A 21,912-nucleotide genomic window follows, 5' to 3' on the forward strand; every position below is an offset into this window, starting at 1 on the left:
CCAGTCCTCCCAACAGCAGCCATCAGCTGAGCTGGAAACAAGGACCCAGCTGCTCAACAGTGTGTTTACACACACATGACACACACACACACACACACACACACACACGTATACACACAAGTACACAACCATACAAATGTGCACCATCTAAATAAACACACATGTAAGCACACACAAGCACACATACACACTCACGTATATATACAGACACACACACACACATATCAATAAACACACACACAGACTCACGCACGTATATACACACGTACACACACACACACACACACACACACGCATGCATATACACACACTCATATACACACCAATCATTAATATAATTTCACTATAATCAAACTAAATCACGAAGACTAGATGGAAAAATATTGTTCTGAACTGAAATCAAAATATCAACGAGGCGTAAAAAAGACGGTTTCTAAATAAAATGTGGCAGCAGGGCTTAAAATGTGTTGTTGATGCTGGGATGTCTACACACACACACACACAGTAACACACACACACACACACACAGAGTAACACACATACACACACACTCAGAGTAACACACATACACAATAACAGTAAATGTGTGTGTGTGTGTGTGTGTGTGGTGTGTGTGTGTGTGTGTGTCTGTGTGTGTGTCTGTGTGTGTGTCTGTGTCTGTGTCTCTGTGTGTCTGTGTGTGTGTGTGTGTGTGTGGAGGCATTGAGGCCTCCTGCGATCGGAGAGGCTGGTACAGAAAGAGAGACAGTCTCTCTCTCTTTCTCTCTCTGAACAAACACTCCATTCAGACTTAGCTGTCCGTCCACTCGGAGGACAAAGTGTCCCGATGCAGCGCTGCTGTCAGGTCTGTGTCCTCTTGCTCTCGGCGTCCTCTCGCCCTTGCCGTCCTCTCGGCGTCCTCTCGCCCTTGCCGTCCTCTCGGCGTCCTCTCGCCCTTGCCGTCCTCTCTGCGGCCTCTAGGTGTCCTCTCGGCGTCCTCTAGGTGTCCTCTCGGCGTCCTCTAGGTGTCCTCTCGGCGTCCTCTAGGTGTCCTCTTGCCGTCCTGTCGCTGTCCTCTCGGTGTCCCCAGGTGACGGAGCGTCTTTTATCTTCTTTTAGGACCTGCGTCCCCGTTGGACTGACTGTAAGTTAACGGCTAAACTTTCACTTCTTTGCTCAAGTTTTTTAAGCTGGGAGAAGTATTCACATCCTTTACTGCAGTAAAAGTACTAATACCACACTGTAACAATACTCTATTACTTCAGAAAAAGTACTAATACCACACTGTAGCAATACTCTATTACTTCAGAAAAAGTACTAATACCACACTGTAGCAATACTCTATTACTTCAGAAAAAGTACTAATACCCCACTGTAACAATACTCTATTACTTCAGAAAAAGTACTAATACCCCACTGTAACAATACTCTATTACTTCAGAAAAAGTACTAATACCACACTGTAGCAATACTCTATTACTTCAGAAAAAGTACTAATACCCCACTGTAACAATACTCTATTACTTCAGAAAAAGTACTAATACCACACTGTAGCAATACTCCATTACTTCAGATAAATACTAATACCACACTGTAGCAATACTCTTGGCTGTCAGATTAATGTAGAGGAGTAACTAAAGTAACTAGTAACTAAAGCTGTCAGATAAATGTAGCGGAGTAACTAAAGTAACTAGTAACTAAAGTAACTAGTAACTAAAGCTGTCAGATGAATGTAGCGGAGTAGTAGTAGAAAGTGACATGAAAAGAAAATACTCAGTCCTGGAGAACCTGTACTTAGAGAACCCAGTGGGTCTGAGTCCTGAGCCGCGGCGTGGCCCTTTAAGGACGCAGCGGCGTGGCCCTTTAAGGACGCCGCGACGGCGTGGCCCTTTAAGGATGCAGCGGCGTGGTCCTTTAAGGACGCCGCGACGGCGTGGCCCTTTAAGGACGCAGCGGCGTGGCCCTTTAAGGACGCAGCGGCGTGGCCCTTTAAGGACGCCGCGGCGTGGCCCTTTAAGACGCCGCGGCGTGGATAGGCCCGTGGTGTTGTGCAACTCTGCGGGTACAGTACAGTGTGTGTGTATATATATATAGATATATCTATATATATATATATATATATATATATATATGAATATATATATCTATATATCTCATATCCCGACCGATATATCGATGGGCCGATATTATTGGACTATTAGGCATTTCCCAACTTTCGGTATCGCGTTTGTGATGGATGGTTTGAGTTTTTTTTAAAATTAATCTTCATTGACGACTAAAACTACTTCTGAACGTACATGATCTACCAAAACCTCCTTCCTGAGACTATTTAGCAGCGGCACCGTGGCTCCATCCGGTGCTTAGCCCCGCCCACGACGATTGTGATTGGTTTAAAGAAATAAACCAGAGCAGGTTGTCCGCCCATCCAGGAAGGCTGTGTGGACCTGTGTGGACATGGGGGACTAGTGGAGACCTTCCAATCCCTCTCCTTCACAGGGACTCCTGAGCCTCCTCTGACTGTCCCTTGTGTCCCTTGTGTCCCTTGTGTCCCCCGTCTCCGTGTCCCGGCTCAGGTACCTGCAGGAGGTGGGGTACACCGACGCCATCTTGGATGTGAAGTCCCAGAGGGTGCGAGCGCTGCTCGGTCTGACCGGAGACTCCGGAGACCCCCCTTCAGAGAGGAGAGGAGACCTGATGGTCAACGGCACCGAGGCGTCCTCCCTGAGGGACAGCGCCATGCTCAGGTTAGAGACCGGGTAGAGACTCGGGGTGTCTGTCCATTGTCTTCCCGTTCATTTCTATGGAAGCAGGCGTGCAATGTGCAATGGGACAATTACATTTAAGCATGACTTCATTAATCCTTCTATAATTGGGATGTATTATTATGGGGGGGGGTGGGGGGGGGGACTGGTGTCAACGGGACACATCCATTTTTTTTTTTTTTTAAAGCAACAAAAACGTAGAAAAATAATCCCAAATAAAAGAGACGTCAGATGGCGACAAATGGGAAAAAAAAGTGTCAATAACATTGAAAATGACCAAAAAAGAAATATCGGCCGGGGGGGACTGGTGTCAACGGGACACGTCTGCATGGAACGTGGGAACAATTGTCCCAAAATAAAAAAAAAGTGACAAAAACATTAAAAACGACCAAAAGAATTAGTGCAGACGGGCTAATTTTTTTGAAAAGCGACAAAAACATTGAAATAATTGTCTTAAAAAAAGTCAAATGGCGACGAATGTCGGAAAAAGCGGCAAAAACTATAGAAAAAAAAAAAGTGACAAAACTTGAAAATGACAAAAACGACAGCGGGTGGGGGGGGTGGGGGGGGGGATTTGGAGAATTGGTGCTAACGGGACATATCTGCATGGATTTATTTATTTTTTTAAACATAGAAACAATTGTCCCCAAACAAAAAAAAAAGACGTCAAATGGTGACGAATGTCGGGAAAAGCGCCAAAAGCTTCTGTACGAGCCGAGTGGCCGGGGTGGTTCAGTGGTAGAGCGGGCGCACGTGTGCAGGGAGGTTTATGCCAGATGTAGAGGTCCAGGGTTCGACTCCGACCTGCTTCTATTTCTTGCATGACGTTTTGATTACCCCCCCCCCCCCCCCCCCGTATATTACCCCTGTGATGCAATTTGTATTTCATGTTCTGTGAGACTAAGAGTTCCCCCCCGACTCCTCCCCCCCCCCCGTCCAGGAACCCGGAGACGTCGGACCCGCCCGGCCGGCGTGCTGGACGCCTTCAGGTTCGTAGAGAGCGCCGCGGCAGAGTTCAGCGACGAGGACGAGGACAGCCAGGGACGGGACAAGAGCGTCTCCGACGCGGCGACGGTAAGACCTTCACACACCTGAACGTTAGCGGTTAGCTTAGCGTCTCAGACACGGCGACGGAAAGACCTTCACACGCTGAACGTTAGCGGTTAGCTTAGCGTCTCAGACACGGCGACGGTAAGACCTTCACACGCTGAACGTTAGCGGTTAGCTTAGCGTCTCAGACACGGCGACGGTAAGACCTTACCACGCTGAACGTTAGCGGTTAGCTTAGCGTCTCAGACACGGCGACGGTAAGACCTTCACACGCTGAACGTTAGCGGTTAGCTTAGCGTCTCAGACACGGCGACGGAAAGACCTTCACACGCCGAACGTTAGCGGTTAGCTTAGCGTCTCAGACACGGCGACGGTAAGACTTTCACACGCTGAACGTTAGCGGTTAGCTTAGCGTCTCAGACACGGCGACGGAAAGACCTTCACACGCTGAACGTTAGCGGTTAGCTTAGCGTCTCAGACACGGCGACGGAAAGACCTTCACACGCTGAACGTTAGCGGTTAGCTTAGCGTCTCAGACATGGCGTCGGAAAGACCTTTTACACGCTGAACGTTAGCGGTTAGCTTAGCGTCTCAGACACAGCAACGGAAAGACCTTCACACGCTGAACGTTAGCGGTTAGCTTAGCGTCTCAGACACGGCGTCGGTAAGACCTTCACACGCTGAACGTTAGCGGTTAGCTTAGCGTCTCAGACACGGCGACGGAAAGACCTTCACACGCTGAACGTTAGCGGTTAGCTTAGCGTCTCAGACACGGCGACGGTAAGACCTTCACATGCTGAACGTTAGCGGTTAGCTTAGCGTCTCAGACACGGCGTCGGTAAGACCTTCACACGCTGAACGTTAGCGGTTAGCTTAGCGTCTCAGACACGGCGACGGAAAGACCTTCACACGCTGAACGTTAGCGGTTAGCTTAGCGTCTCAGACATGGCGTCGGAAAGACCTTTACACGCTGAACGTTAGCGGTTAGCTTAGCGTCTCAGACACGGCAACGGAAAGACCTTCACACGCTGAACGTTAGCGGTTAGCTTAGCGTCTTAGACACGGCGTCGGTAAGACCTTCACACGCTGAACGTTAGCGGTTAGCTTAGCGTCTCAGACACGGCGTCGGTAAGACCTTCACACGCCGAACTCACAAACTCGTTCTTCTAAACCCATAGAAATAAAATGGACAGCAAGGCTGTTTCCATTCTAACGGTTAGCGTTAGCGGTTAGCTGACCCGCTGCCGCTGGGTCTAACGTTCAGGTCGGGTTCAGGTCCGGGGACTGTGGAGGGGCAGCACTCCATCGCTCTCCTTCTTGGCCACATAGCCCTCACACAGACTGGAGGTGTGTTTAGGGTCATTGTCCGGTTGGAAAATAAATGATGGTCCAACTAAACGCAGACCGGATGGGACGGCGTGCCGCTGCACGATGCTGGTTCAGTATTTTTTTTTTATTTAACCTTTATTTATCCAGGTAAACTGTTTGAGAACCAATTCTCATTTACAGACACGACCTGGCCAAGAGGCTACAGAGATAAATAGGAACATACTGTCCAACTTTACATAGTCAAACGCATGACACATAGAACAAGCAACCGGATTAAAAAAAGACAGTCAACGAAGAAAAGATAAAGAATAAGAGCTTAAACATGTGTGTATAAATATGGTTCATGATTGTCAGCAGGAACAAGAGTCAGCAATGTCATTTTGGAGGTTTTGCTTATTAAAGGTAGAGATTGGGATCCGAGATGTAAGTTTCAGGGTTTTCTGTCGTGTATTCCAGTCATGAACTGCTGCAAAGCGGAAGGCATTACGTCCAAAGGTAGTAGAAGTAGGAGGGGTACTAAATCTAATCAAATGACTCGATCTGGTGTGATAGGTGTTATGAACGGCATGAAGAAGAGATAACAAATAGGGAGGTGTCTCGCCCAGGATCGTCTTGTATATAAAGAGAAACCAGTGATGTAGCCGCCGGGTGTAAAGGGAGGGCCATCCCACCAGGCTGTACAGGTCCCAATGAGGAGTGTGAAAGGGGGCATTAGTGGCAAAACGAATGGCTGAATGGTAGATTGTGTCAAGTTTTTTTAAACGAGTTTTTTTAGACGAGGACGGACCATTCTGAGATGCTGAGGTCATGCTGAGGTCATGCTGAGGTCATGCTGAGGTCATGCTGAGGCCATGCTGAGGTCATGCTGAGGTCATTTTGAGGTCAGTCTGAGGTCATGCTAAAGGCCATGCTGAGGTCATGCTGAGGCCATGCTGAGGCCATGCTGAGGCCATGCTAAAGGTCATGCTGAGGTCATGCTGAGGTCATTCTGAGGTCATGCTAAAGGTCATGCTGAGGCCATGCTGAGGCCATGCTGAGGCCATGCTGAGGCCATGCTAAAGGTCATGCTGAGGTCATGCTGAGGTCATTCTGAGGTCATGCTAAAGGTCATGCTGAGGTCATGCTGAGGTCATGCTGAGGCTATGCTGAGGTCATGCTGAGGTCATGCTGAGGTCATGCTGAGGCCATGCTGAGGTCATACTGAGGTCATTCTGAGATGCTGAGGTCATGCTGAGGTCATGCTGAGGTCATTCTGAGATGCTGAGGTCATGCTGAGGTCATGCAGAGGTCATGCTGAGGTCATGCTGAGGTCATGCTGAGTATATACCGCCGGGTATAAAGGGAGGGCCATCCCACCAGACTGCACAGGTCCCAATGAGGAGTGTGAAAGGGGGCATTAGTGGCAAAACGGATGGCTGAGTGGTAGATTGTGTCAAGTTTTTTTAGGGCTGTGTTTGGTGCCATTTTGTAGATAATATCAACATTACAACACGATTTTATAAGAGCTTCTTTCCGGCTGCAGTAAGACTTTTGGCCAAAACAAAATGAAATATTTTGCTGTGTGTAACGTAACATATCTGTGCAATACACCTGTGCATCTTATTTATTTACTTAATTTTTAATAATAACCGTGCACTTTAATATCTATATAAGGGGTTGTCTTTAGGGGCCAAGGGCAATATGCATTTATATTTTTTTGCAATTTAGGAATGCAGATTTATTTATTTTTATTGGTACTTTTTACTAGTTTTGTGAAATTTGACTCTGAGTAACTGCTGCACAAGAGTTCCTGTGTGTGAGAACACAAATGGCAAATAAAGTTCTTGATTCTTGATATCACCATAGTCCCAAATTGGCAGTACTGTCATCTTAACCAGGGTGCATTTGGTAGCATGAGTAGCATGTGTATATATACTTTACTTTATATACTCACGCTGCAGAAGGAAGGTGTGTTTGGGGTCATTGTCCGGTTGGAAAATAAATGATGGTCCAACTAAACGCAGACCGGATGGGACGGCGTTTCTCCCAATGTCAGCCGTTGATTTTTAATCTTGTTATTGTTCCAAATCAACTTCCTGTTCTGATGTTGTTCTGAGGTTGTTCTGAGGTTGTTCTGAGGTTGTTCTGAGGTTGTTCTGAGGTTGTTCTGAGGTTGTTCTGAGGTTGTTCTGATGTTGTTCTGAGGTTGTTCTGAGGTTGTTCTGAGGTTGTTCTGAGGTTGTTCTGAGGTTGTTCTGAGGTTGTTCTGATGTTGTTCTCAGGTTGTTCTGATGTTGTTCTGAGGTTGTTCTGAGGTTGTTCTGAGGTTGTTCTGAGGTTGTTCTGAGGTTGTTCTGAGGTTGTTCTGTTGTTGTTGTTCTGTTGTTGTTCTGAGGTTGTTCTGAGGTTGTTCTCAGGTTGTTCTCAGGTTGTTCTCAGGTTGTTCTGAGGTTGTTTTGAGGTTGTTCTGATGTTGTTCTGATGTTGTTGACATGCTGAGGCGGATCCTGTGAGAACCCTTCCCTCCTGTGTGTTTTCTACCAGATGAGGACGGACCGTCCGTCCACGCCGTCCTCCTCGGCCTCGTCCCTGAGCTCCGGCGCCGGAGACACGGAGGACGCTCTGAAGGGTTTCGACTTCTTGGCGAGTCCCGACGAGCCGGACGTCTCGCCGGAGTCTCGCAGCGGGGAGGACAGCGGAGACTGGGGTGAGACGGGCGACGAGGCGTTGTGGTTTCTATAAAAACCGGCTGAATGTGTGAAGTTTTCCTTTTAAAGCAGTGGTTCCCAAACTTTTTCAGCTCTAAACCCAAAAGAGAGACTCGGTGTCTTCCCCCGGGACCCAAATCTACAAAAATACACCGTGAACCATTGTGACATCGACATTATTAAACTGTGGACAAAAGACGGAACACACCATGAATTTAAATGTATATGAAGTATATTTATTCCATTATAAAAGTAAACAAAAACAGAAAAGGGGTCTATTCTCCTTTCTGGGTCTCACCCCTTTCTCAACTCATGTTCTCATTCCCCCCCCCCCCCCCCCCCATCGTCCATCAGCACCGACACCAACATTTGTTTAAATAAAGCTGACTTGAATTTAATGAGATGTGTGTGTCTGGCTGAAGATATCAACCAGCTGATCTAGTCCAGGTTCGGTTTTTGAAAGTGCCCCATTCTGAGGCCATGCTGAGGTCATTCTGAGGTCATTCTGAGGTCATTCTGAGGTCATGCTGAGGTCATTATGAGGTCATGCTAAAGGCCATGCTGAGGTCATGCTGAGGTCATTCTGAGGTCATGCTAAAGGCCATGCTGAGGTCATGCTGAGGTCATGCTAAAGGTCATGCTAAAGGTCATGCTGAGGCCATGCTGAGGCCATGCTGAGGCCATGCTGAGGCCATGCTGAGATCATGCTGAGGTCATGCTAAAGGCCATGCTGAGGTCATGCTAAAGGTCATGCTGAGGCCATGCTGAGGCCATGCTGAGGCCATGCTGAGGCCATGCTGAGGCCATGCTAAAGGCCATGCTAAAGGCCATGCTAAAGGTCATGCTGAGGTCATGCTGAGGCCATGCTGAGGTCATTCTGAGGCCATGCTGAGGTCATGCTAAAGGTCATGCTGAGGTCATGCTGAGGCCATGCTGAGGTCATTCTGAGGTCATGCTGAGGTCATGCTGAGGCCATGCTGAGGTCATGCTAAAGGTCATGCTAAAGGTCATGCTGAGGCCATGCTGAGGCCATGCTGAGGCCATTCTGAGGTCATGCTAAAGGTCATGCTGAGCATTTAGTCTGTTCTCTGCCAAATTGGCGACCCAATAAAAACGGGTCTGCGACCCATTTTGGGTCCCGACCCTAAGTTCGTGAAACGTTGCTTTAAATCAAACGTTCGCTGGTCTCGAGGCCCCGGCACGCCACGGCGCCCGGCGCCCTGGTTTGTGCCGTGTGTCCCGCACCGCCGCCACGCGTCAGCCATTTTATTTTCTCTTTATTATTTTCTCTTATGATTTATTTATTCATTTATTTATTTATGAACCTACATGTACAACAGATGTGAGATCATCACGGGGGTTTGTGCTAACGGGACATGTCTGCATGGATTTTTATTTTATTTTTTATTTTTTTAAGCGACAAAAACATAGAAGCAATTGTCCCAAAAAAATAAATAAAATAAAATAAAATAAAACGTCAAATGGCGACGAATGTCGGATAAAGCGCCAAAACATATGCGGGGGAAAAAAGTGACAAAAACATTAGAAAACGACACAAACCTTCTGAAAAAGGCCCCGTCCTGGTGGCCGGGTTGGACCATCGGTAGGGTGGGCGCACACGTACCGGGAGGTTTATGACTCGACGCCAATGTTTCCAGAACTTAGGGTCGGGACCCAAAATGGTCTTTTCAGCTCAGATGCAGGGGGGGGTCTCTCTCTCTCTCTTCTCTTATCCTGGGGGGGATGAGAACATGAGTTGAGAAAGGGGTGAGACACAGGAAGGAGAATAGAGACCTTTTCTGTTTTTGTTTACTTTTATAATGGAATAAATATACTTCTTATACATTTAAATTCATGGTTTGTTTTCCGTCTTTTGTCCACAGTTTAACCCTCTGAGCCCGAGACACTCGCCCACGAGTAAAAAAGTACCTCTGATTCATAGTTTAATAACTTTTGAACCATACAAGCGATTTACTCACTTTCGGGTTCGTTTGAATCCTGACGTTTTCGGCTTTACGGCGGTCTTTTCCGGGTCTTTCTAGCCTCTACAGGGGGTTTTCTATCCAGCCTGGAACTTCAGCCTCTTTGGGCTTTAAATCCATACTGTTATATCCGAGATTGGTCCACTTTAAATCCATAATTCATCTCGTTTTGGCTCATTTCTGCCGCTGGCTCGCTCCTCCGTCTCTCTCTCTCTGTCTGTACTGTCTATTTTTCAGGAAGTGCATGCCCATATATGGGAGATAAAGGCACCCCTCTTGTATGGAAGGCCAGATGGGACAAAAAGGCCTTTAGACTCTATGGAAGGCCAAATAATGCACTATTTAGACACATATCTGCTTGTATAACATTGCTGTGGGTGTAATATCAATAAATATGACATTATTATGTTATTATTGGCATAAGTTAATGTCATGAGAGCAAAACGTCTGGACTTTCTTTGAAAAAATGCATGTATTTTGTCAACTGTATAAGTTATAATGATTATTTCTTCACAGTGTGACTCCCAAGACATATGAGACGTGTTTTAGAGGTTTTACTTATCTGTCTGTGATATCAATACATATCTGGAAGATTAATTAATTTATTTATTTATTTATCTTTAAGGTCCTACAACTATTTTTAACATGCAAGTGACCTCACTACAACCCAAATATTCTAATAACCCAGTTTGTCCTGAATAAGATGATGTTCATATCTTGACTGTAGACAACAGGGTCGATGTTTTACAAGTTATTATAAAATAAATCCAGACGGAAATTAAACTGTAAAAATGGCCTCCGGGCCCAGAGGGTTAAACATGTCGATGTCACAACGGTTCACGGTGTGTTTTTGTAGATTTGGGTCCCGGGGAGACACCAAATCTCTCTTTTGGGTCTCGAGCTGAAAAGGTTTGGGAACCACTGGTCTACGCAGAGGTCCGGGGTTCTAATCCGACCTGCGACTGTTTCCTGCATGTCTCCCCCCACCCCCTACGATGCAGCTTTATTCAATATTGAACGAACAGCTGACGATCCAATCAGATGCAAGGACCAGGTTTTCTCAAATAATGTAGACTCGACCCCCCCCATATGGTCTTTAGGACCCCACATAAGATGAAAAATACAGTAGTTTACTGTAGTAGTTACAGTAGTACAGTAGGCTACTATAGTGGCTATATTGTGTGTATATATATATATATATATATATTTACTGTAATACTTAGACTACTGTGATTTCAACAGTAATACTTAGACTACTGTGATTTCAACAGTAATACTTAGACTACTGTGATTTCAACAGTAATACATAGACTACTGTGATTTCAACAGTAATACTTAGACTACTGTGATTTCAACAGTAATACTTAGACTACTGTGATTTCAACAGTAATACATAGACTACTGTGATTTCAACAGTAATACATAGACTACTGTGATTTCAACAGTAATACTTAGACTACTGTGATTTCAACAGTAATACTTAGACTACTGTGATTTCAACAGTAATACTTAGACTACTGTGATTTCAACAGTAATACTTAGACTACTGTGATTTCAACAGTAATACTTAGACTACTGGGATTTCAACAGTAATACTTAGACTACTGTGATTTCAACAGTAATACTTGGGCTATACTGTGATGTTGTCATGGCGACAAGGTTGTAATGTACCTTTACAGCAAAATCCTGTTTACTGTAAAATCCCGTCCAGTGGTGTTACTGTGAAATCCGAAGTAATAACTGGAGATTTCGCAGATATATTCTTTCTGAGTCTGTAGACAAAAAGACACGGAGGGAGTCGGCGGAGGCTTTCCTCCTCTCCCGGGGCTTTGAACGCCTCTTGAGTGTCTGAGTCACCGTGGCGATCTGGTCTGTGAAGGGCTGAGTCACTAACTGCGTGGGGGGGGGGGGGGCACTGAGAGCGTTGCTAGGAAACAACAGATATAAAGGGGATGTAGTGTCAACTGTGGGGGCAGCTGGGAACTTTATCTTGGAAAGACTGTTTCATACCCACATATATATATATATATAATATATATATATATATATATATAGATATATATATATATATATATATATATCTATATATATATAGATATATAATAGATATATATATAGAATAGATATATAGATATATATATATATTTCCTCATGTTGTCTTCATGTTGTCTTCATGTTGTCCTCATGTAGTCCCCATGTTGTCCTCATGTTGTCCTCATGTTGTCCTCATGTAGTCCCCATGTTGTCCTCATGTTGTCCCCATGTTGTCCTCATGTTGTCTTCATGTTGTCCTCATGTTGTCCTCATGTAGTCCCCATGTTGTCCTCATGTTGTCCCCATGTTGTCCTCATGTTGTCCTCATGTTGTAAATGTAAATGTAAATGTGCTGTATTTATATAGCGCTTTTCCAGTCTTAACAACTGCTCAAAGCGCTTTTACATCTACAGGAGACATTCACCATTCATAGACTGTGGCCGGGGCTGCCGTACAAGGTGCCACCTGCTCATCAGATATACATTCACACACATTCACACTCCGATGCGCAGCACCGGGGGCAACTCGGGGTTCAGTGTCTTGCCCAAGGACACTTCGACAATGACTGCAGGGGCGGGGATCGAACCACCAACCTTCCGATTGGCAGGCAACCGCTCTACCACTGAGCCACAGCCGCCCATGTTGTCCCCATGTTGTCCCCATGATGTCCCCATGTTGTCCCTCATGTTGTCCCTCATGTTGTCTTCATGTTGTCCCCATATTGTCCTATATCAATGTTGTCCCCATGTTGCCCTCATGTCGTCCCCATGTTGTCCTCATGTTGTCCCCATGTTGTCTTCATGTTGTCCTCATGTTGTCCTCATGTAGTCCCCATGTTGTCCTCATGTTGTCATGTTGTCCCCATGTTGTCCTCATGTTGTCCTCATGTTGTCCTCATGTTGTCCCCATGTTGTCCCCATGTTGTCTTCATGTTGTCCTCATGTAGTCCCCATGTAGTCCCCATGTAGTCCCCATGTTGTCCCCATGTTGTCTTCATGTTGTCTTCATGTTGTCCTCATGTTGTCCTCATGTTGTCCTCATGTTGTCCTCATGTTGCCTCATGTTGCCCTCATGTTGCCCTCATGTTGTCCCCATGTTGTCCTCATGTTGTACTCATGTTGTCCCCATGCTGTCCCCATGCTGTCCCCATGTTGTCTTCATGTTGTCCCCATGTTGTCCCCATGTTGTCCCCATGTTGTCCTCATGTTGTCTTCATGTTGTCTTCATGTTGTCCTCATGTTGTCCTCATGTTGTCCTCATGTTGCCCTCATGTTGTCCTCATGTTGTCCCCATGCTGTCCCCATGTTGTCTTCATGTTGTCTTCATGTTGTCCTCATGTTGTCCCCATGTTGTCCCCATGTTGTCCCCATGTTGTCCTCATGTTGTCTTCATGTTGTCTTCATGTTGTCCCCATGTTGTCCCCATGTTGTCCCCATATTGTCCCCATGTTGTCTTCATGTTGTCCTCATGTTGTCCTCATGTTGTCTTCATGTTGTCCTCATGTTGTCCCCATGTTGTCCCCATGTTGTCCTCATGTTGTCCTCATGTTGTCCCCATGTTGTCTTCATGTTGTCCTCATGTTGTCCCCATGTTGTCCCCATGTTGTCCCCATGTTGTCCTCATGTTGTCCTCATGTTGTCCTCATGTTGTCCCCATGTTGTCTTCATGTTGTCTTCATGTTGTCTTCATGTTGTCCCCATGTTGTCCTCATGTTGTCCTCATGTTGTCTTCATGTTGTCCCCATGTTGTCCTCATGTTGTCCCCATGTTGTCCTCATGTTGTCCTCATGTTGTCCTATATCAATGTTCTTTGTAATTCCCCAAAATAACATGATTGATTCCAACGCTCTTTGCCAAGTACAAATCTCTACTTTCATTAATTTTGGGTCTTATTCTATTTTATAGCATTGTAAAACAAAGTGAAGTGTTGTTGAAATAGTGTTGAGTAAAAGTTGACATATTCCAGTCTGTGATTATCATCAACATCCATTCCTTTAATTTTAGTCTCAATAATTCCTAATTTCTGCTTTTCTAACTCCAACATGAGGGATAATTTCCTATAACCCTCTTGTTGTCTTCTCGTTGACCTGCAGCTTTGTGTTTTCTGGGTTGAAATTTCCCAGTCTGTTGTCATTTTTCTACGCTTGTCTCAATGTTTTTTCTTATTTTTTGTCAGTTTTTGGACTTTTTTTAAGTCAAATTTTTAGTCAAATTTCTTTTTTACAATTTCTTTGTCACTTTTTCAGCGTTTAAAAAAAAACAAAAAATGTTTTTGTTGCTTTTTTTTTTTTTTTTTGCTTTTTTTTTCGACAATCTCATCTGATATAGAACGTTTTTGTAAACCGGTCAATTCTGACCCGAGGACAACACGAGGGTTTAATGAGGTTTATTGACTATGAAATTCCCAAAAATAACTGTAAATCTAAAGTTAAGAAGTTAGTGGTGCGTAGTGTTGAAAACGTTGATAAAAGGGACAAAAACGTAAGAAAAAGTTAAAAACATCAATTAAAAAGCGTCAACAGAAGTGTTAATTTATTCTAAACCAATACGTAGCAATGTAAATGCAGCCGGGTTCAAAGCTTTCAGGTTAATGGTTCCCTCTCTCCCCCCCCCCACCCGTAGAGGACGATGATCCGTCCCCTGGGGGGGACCTGTCCTGGGACGTGGACCAGGGACTGATCGCCCAGCTCAAGGAGCAGTACAGGAAGGAGCGCAAGGGCAAGAAGGGGGTGAAGAGTAAGTCCTGGTCCTCTCTCATCCTCCTCTTCTAGTTTCTCTTCCTCTGGTTTTTCTGTTCCCTTTTTCAACCTAGGATCTAGGATACTGCATGTACTGTGTATATATACACACACACTATATATATATATATATATATATATATATATATATATATATATATATATATATATATATATATATATATATATATATATATATATAAATGAGTTACAAAAAAGAATTACCCCATTCATTTCATTTAACAAGTAATTAAAGCGTAAAGTTATTAAATTGTGTGTGTTAGAAAAATTTAAATATATTTTAAAAAAGGTAAATAAAATATAATTGATCAATAAAACAGTAATTAATATAAATAAAACCGTGTGTGTGTGTGTGTGTGTGTGTGTGTGTGTGTGTGTGTGTGTGTGTGTGTGTGTGTGTGTGTGTGTGTGTGTGTGTGTGTGTGTGTGTGTGTGTGTGTGTGTGTGTGTGTGTGTGTGTGTGTGTGTGTGTGTGTGTGTGTGTGTGTGTGTGTGTTGTGTGTGTGTGTTTAAAAAAAAAAATATATAATATAAAAAGTTAAAATAAGTAGATAATCTATCTTTTCTCTCCTAAACTCCTTCTTCCTCCGACTCCACGTCTGTGTCCTCCCCTGGTTTTTGTCTCCCGTCCTCTGTCCTCCAGGACCGAACCGGTCCAAGCTGCAGGACATGCTGGCGAATCTGCGGGACGCCGAGGAGCTCCCCTCCATGCAGCCGCCCGTAGCTCCCCCGTCACGCCCTCCGGTCCCCAGGCTCAGTGAGCACGAGCTGGGACGCCCCGAAGACGGTAACCCGCCCGCCTCCTCCTTTCAAATTGTATTTATTTAGGACATGTAAAAAAACAACAGTGTCACATGTCAGTCTGTGTTAGTCTGTATTGGTCTGTGTTAGTCTTTATTGGTCTGTGTTAGTCTTTATTGGTCTGTGTTAGTCTTTATTACTCTGTGTTAGTCTTTATTGGTCTGTGTTAGTCTTTATTACTCTGTGTTAGTCTTTATTGGTCTGTGTTAGTCTGTATTAGTCTGTGTTAGTCTTTATTGGTCTGTGTTAGTCTGTATTAGTCTGTATTAGTCTGTGTTAGTCTGTGTTAGTCTGTATTGGTCTGTGTTAGTCTTTATTGGTCTGTGTTAGTCTTTATTGGTCTGTGTTAGTCTTTATTACTCTGTGTTAGTCTTTATTGGTCTGTGTTAGTCTTTATTACTCTGTGTTAGTCTTTATTGGTCTGTGTTAGTCTGTATTAGTCTGTGTTAGTCTTTATTGGTCTGTGTTAGTCTGTATTAGTCTGTATTAGTCTGTGTTAGTCTGTGTTAGTCTGTATTAGTCTGTGTCAGTCTTTAGCAGTCTGTGTTAGTCTTTAGTAGTCTGTGTCAGTCTTTAGCAGTCTGTGTTAGTCTGTATTAGTCTGTGTCAGTCTTTAGCAGTCTGTGTTAGTCTTTAGTAGTCTGTGTTAGTCAGTGTCAGTCTGTGTTAGTCTTTAATAGTGTGTGTGTGTTAGTCTGTCTCAGTCTTTCAGTCTGTGTCAGTCTTTACCATTGTGTATTTGTCTGTATCAGTCTGTGTTAGTCTTTATTAGTCTGTCAGTCTTTATTAGTCTGTCAGTCTTTATCAGTCTGTGTTAGTCTTTATCAGTCTGTGTTAGTCTTTATCAGTCTGTGTCAGTCTTTAGCAGTCTGTATTAGTCTGAATTAGTCTTTAGCAGTCTGTGTTAGTCTGTAGTAGTCTGTGTCAGTCTGTGTCAGTCTGTATCAGTCTGTGTTAGTCTGTGTCAGTCTGTATCAGTCTGTGTTAGTCTGTGTCAGTCTGTATCAGTCTGTATCAGTCTGTGTCAGTCTGTATTAGTCTGTGGTAGTCTGTATCAGTCTGTATCCGTCGTTATTAGTCTGTGTTTATCCTAACCCGGCTGCTTCCTGTTGTGTGTAGAAGCGATGACCTTCCTGCCGTCGTCGGGGAAGTCCTTCATCCTGGGCCGGGTGGACGAGGTGGTTTCTAACGAGCTGGGTCTGGGGGAACTGGCGGGACTCACGGTCGCTAACGAGGCCGACAGCCTGGCCTACGACGTGAGTCAAACCATCATGTAGTACTAGTCATGTATTACTAGTGTATTACTAGTCATGTAGTACTAGTCGTGTAGTACTAGTGTAGTACTAGTCGTGTAGTACTAGTGTAGTACTAGTGTAGTACTAGTGTACTACTACTACTCATGTTTAAGCTTTTTATTTGAGCGTTTCCATCTTAATGATTCTATTTTTTTCCCAGTTAAAAGAATAGTTCAACTAAAAAAACAACTTGATTCCTTCTCCCCTCCCCTCTCCCTCCCTCTGTCCCTTCCTTTGTCCCTTTGTCTCTCCCTCCTTTCCTGTCCTTCCCTCTGTCCTTCCCTCCATCCATCCCTCCCTCCCTCTCTTCCTCCCTCTGTCCCTTCCTTTGTCCCTTTGTCTCTCCCTCCTTTCCTGTCCTTCCCTCTGTCCTTCCCTCCATCCATCCCTCCCTCCCTCTCTTCCTCCCCTGTCCCTTCCTTTGTCCCTTCCTTTGTCCCTTCCGCCATCCCTCCCTCCTTTTCCTGCCTCCCTCCATCCCTCCCTCTGTCCCTCTCTTCCTCCCCTGGCCCTTCCTCTGTCCCTCTCTTCCTCCCCTGTCCCTTCTTCCCTTCCTTTGTCCCTTCCGCCATCCCTCCCTCCTTTTCCTGCCTCCCTCCGTCCATCCCTCTGTCCCTCCCTCCCTCGGTTTGTCCCTGTCTCCCCTGTCCATCACTCTATCCCTTCCTCCTGTCCTTCCCTCATCACTCTGTCCCTTCCTCTGTCACTTTGTCTCTCCCTCCATCTGTCCCTCCTTCCCTGCCTTTCTCCGTCTATCCCTCTGTCCCTCTCTTCCTCCCCTGTCCCTCCCTATGTCCCTTCTTCCCTTCCTTGTTCCCTTCCTCCATCCCTTCCTCCTTTCCTGTCTCCCCTGTCCATCCCTCTAACCCTGCCTCCTATCTGTCCCTGCCTCCTGTCCCTCCCTCCATCCATCCCTCTGTCCCTCCCTCCCTCGGTTTGTCCCTGTCTCCCCTGTCCATCCCTCTATCCCTGCCTCCTGTCCCTCCCTCTCTCCCCTGTCCCTCCCCCTTCCCCCGCTGTAGATCCCCAGTAGCCAGGACGCCCTGAGGAAGACCTGGAACCCGAAGTTCACCCTGCGGAGCCACTTTGACTCGGTGCGGAGTCTGTCCTTCCACCCGGTGGAGCCCGTCCTCGTCACCGCCTCCGAGGACCACACCCTCAAACTGTGGAACCTGCAGAAGACGGCGCCCGCCAAGAAGTCAGACTTCCCACGTCTCTCAGTCTCAAACTGCACATTTACACCAACTGTGTTAAAGGTCCCATATAGTACGGAGCAGGGCCTGAAATTAAGCCCCGCCCACCCGCCAAATGCGGGTGAATTTTGCAATTGGCGGGTAACACTGTCAATCAACCTGCCACGATGGCTGGTAGCCAATGAGAATCGAGTGATTCAGATAATAGGTAAGCAGGGTACGCAGTTGCTTACGGGCCCGGACCAATCAGGGGCCAGCATCACTGGAAGACATTGATTGAAAGCCGGGGCCCCCTATCGCATTTTCATTATTCGAGACAATCCCAGCAGCCGCTGACCAATCAGGAGTGAGACCGGGTCAAATTAATTTCCTTGTTTCTGATATGAGACGTATGTGACTCGAACATCTCACATTTACCAACACAATGTACAGAGAAAGACGTCCTGCCAACACACACACACACACACACACCGCCTACATCCGATACAGCGATGTGATTGGTGCAGCTGGCCTCTGGCCCCGCCTATATCCGATACAGCGATGTGATTGGTGCAGCTGGCCTCTGGCCCCGCCTATATCCGATACAGCGATGTGATTGGTGCAGCTGGCCTCTGGCCCCGCCTATATCCGATACAGCGATGTGATTGGTGCAGCTCTGCTACCAGGGCATAGTTAATGAGCAGCATTACTCGATGCCAGAGTAATTTGGGTATATTCAGACCGTATGAGAGAAGTAAAGTGTTTTAGTAGAAACCCAAAATACGGTCCAGGTATGACCCTAAAGGAGCGTGATGTGGGACCTTTAACCTGAAACAGCCGATGTTAGTGATCTTTTATCCTGATTTTAATTGTCTTTCCTTTGATCCTCCAGGTGTGCCGCGTTAGACGTGGAGCCCATCTACACATTCAGAGCTCACAGGTGCGATCCGATTGGCCGATTAAAAAATGCTCTCCGTCAGAATCTCACTCAGCACGATTAAAATCAAACACAAACAAGCTTAGTGTGTGTCCCTGGGTGTGTAACAAGCATAGTGTGTGTCCCTGGGTGTGTAACAAGCATAGTGTGTGTCCCTGGGTGTGTAACAAGCATAGTGTGTGTCCCTGGGTGTGTAACAAGCATAGTGTGCATAGTGTGTGTCCCTGGGTGTGTAACAAGCATAGTGTGCATAGTGTGTGTCCCTGTGTGTGTAACAAGCATAGTGTGTGTCCCTGTGTGTGTAACAGGCATAGTGTGTGTCCCTGTGTGTGTAACAAGCATAGTGTGCGTCCCTGTGTGTGTAACAAGCATAGTGTGCGTCCCTGTGTGTGTAACAGGCATAGTGTGCGTCCCTGTGTGTGTAACAGGCATAGTGTGCGTCCCTGTGTGTGTAACAAGCATAGTGTGCGTCCCTGTGTGTGTAACAGGCATAGTGTGCGTCCCTGTGTGTGTAACAGGCATAGTGTGCGTCCCTGTGTGTGTAACAGGCATAGTGTGCGTCCCTGTGTGTGTAACAGGCATAGTGTGCGTCCCTGTGTGTGTAACAGGCATAGTGTGCGTCCCTGTGTGTGTTCCGGCGTGCTCCTGCAGCCCCCCCCCCCCCCCCCCCCGGTTTATTAACGTAACGGCCTGTCTCCCGTGCAGCGGCGCCGTGCTGTGCGTCACCATGAGCTCCAGTGGCGAGCAGTGCTTCAGCGGCGGCGTGGACGCCACCATCCAGAGCTGGAACACCCCCAACCCCAACATTGACCCCTACGACTCATATGGTACGTCCCGGCAGAGGTGTAGAGGCATGACAGCGACAAAGGGACGCTGTTGATTAATGTGTGGATAATTTTTTTGAATGAATGGATTACCGTAATTCCTGAAATAAAAACCAGTAGTCAATTAAAACCTTGGCCTCAGATTTATGTTTACCGTAATGTACATTATATTGTGCATTCATGTTTTCCGTCATGGACGTTATATTGTGCATTCAAGTTTACCGTAATGTACAATATAATGTGCATTCAAGTTTACCGTAATGTACAATATAATGTGCATTTAAGTTTACCGTAATGTAAATTATGTTGTGCATTTAAGTTTACCGTAATGTACATTATGTTGTGCATTCAACTTTACCGCAATGTACATTATGTTGTGCATTCAAGTTTACCATAATGTACATTATATTGTGCATTTAAGTTTACCGTAATGTACATTATGTTGTGCATTCAAGTTTACCATAATGTATATTATATTGTGCATTTAAGTTTACCGTCATGTACATTATGTTGTGCATTCAATTATACCGTAATGTATATTATATTTTGCATTCAAGTTTACCGTACTGTACATTATAATGTGCATTCAAGTTTACCGTAAGGTACATTTTTATCAATTTATTATAACAGATTCAACATTATATTCCTGTTTTTTTCCACACTTTGTTTTTCTGGGTTACGGTAGTCATGTAAAGTATTACTGTCCTACTGGTATTTTAGTTACTCTGTTTTGTTTGTGCTATGTCTTCAATGTTTTTGTGTGTGTGTGTGCGGGCGTTCGTGTGTGTGTGTGCGCGTGTGTGTGTGTGTGTGTGTGTGTGTGTGTGTGTGTGTGTCCTGGTTCTGCAGAGCCCTCCGTCCTGCGGGGGGCTCTGTGCGGTCACACAGACTCGGTGTGGGGTCTGGTCTACAGCTCGGCCCACCAGCGTCTCCTGTCCTGCTCCGCCGACGGGACGGTCCGGCTGTGGGACGCCGCCGGCACCTCGCCGTCTCTCGCCGTCTTCAACCACCGAGGAGGTGAGACGCTCGGCAGGGAGAACCAGCAGGGTTTCTGAAGTACTCAGATCCTTTACTTCAGTAAAAGTACTAATACCACACTGTAAAATACTCTGTTAGTAAGTACTAATAGTAAAAGTCTGTAGGTAAAAAATGTAGTTAAAGGGTTAAAAGTCCCATGACATGGTGTCTTTGGATGCTTCATATAGACCTTAGTGGTCCCTAATACTGTATCTGAAGTCTCTTTATATAGACCTTAGTGGTCCCTAATACTGTATCTGAAGTCTCTTTATATAGACCTAGTGGGTCCCTAATACTGTATCTGAAGTCTCTTTATATAGACCTTAGTGGTCCCTAATACTGTATCTGAAGTCTCTTTATATATAGACCTTAGTGGTCCCTCATACTGTATCTGAAGTCTCTTTTATATAGACCTTAGTGGTCCCCATACTGGATCTGAGTCTCGTTTATATAGACCTTAGTGGTCCCCTAATACTGTATCTGAAGTCTCTTTATATAGACCTTAGTGGTCCCCTAATACTGTATCTGAAGTCTCTTTATATAGACCTTAGGTCCCTAATACTGTATCTGAAGTCTCTTTATATAGACCTTAGTGGTCCCTAATACTGTATCTGAAGTCTCTTTATATAGACCTTAGTGGTCCCTAATACTGTATCTGAAGTCTCTTTATATAGACCCTTAGTGTCCCTAATCCTGTATCTGAAGTCTCTTTTATAGACCTTAGTGGTCCCTAATACTTCTGAGTCTCTTTATATAGACCTTAGTGGTCCCTAATACTGTATCTGAAGTCTCTTTATATAGACCTGTGGTCCCTAATACTGTATCTGAAGTCTCTTTTAATAGACCTTAGTGGTCCTAATACTGTATCTGAGTCTCTTTATATAGACCTTAGTGGTCCCATACTGTATCTGAAGTCTCTTTATATAGACCTTAGTGGTCCCTAATACTGTTATGAAGTCTCTTTAATAGACCTTAGTGGTCCCTAATACTGTATCTGTTGTTCTTTTGTGCTTGCGTGTGTGTGTGTGTGTGTGTGTGTTTTGGTGTGTGTTGTGTGTGTGTGTGTGTGTGTGTGTGTTGTGTGTGTGTGGTGTGTGTGTGTGTGTGTGTGTGTGTGTGTGTGTGTCTCAGAGCTAGGAGTGCCGACCTCGGTGGACCTGGTGCGGAGCGAGTCTGACCACATGGTGGCGTCCTTCAGCACGCGCACGTCGGACTCTTCAACATGGAGACGCAGCAGCTGGTCCTGAAGCTGGACTCTGCCGGACCGCCAGGTACGTTAACTCAA

At 45.5% G+C, this 21,912-nt stretch overlaps 1 pseudogene; it reads left to right on the forward strand.

Moving 5' to 3' along the window:
- The first annotated feature begins 794 nt into the window (after window positions 1–794).
- LOC116679330 (striatin-like) lies at window positions 795–21,898 on the forward strand (annotated as a pseudogene).
- Window positions 21,899–21,912: the final 14 nt, after the last annotated feature.

This window comes from Etheostoma spectabile, unplaced genomic scaffold (assembly GCF_008692095.1).
Source record: "Etheostoma spectabile isolate EspeVRDwgs_2016 unplaced genomic scaffold, UIUC_Espe_1.0 scaffold00010558, whole genome shotgun sequence".
NCBI classification, from domain to species: Eukaryota; Metazoa; Chordata; class Actinopteri; order Perciformes; family Percidae; genus Etheostoma; species Etheostoma spectabile.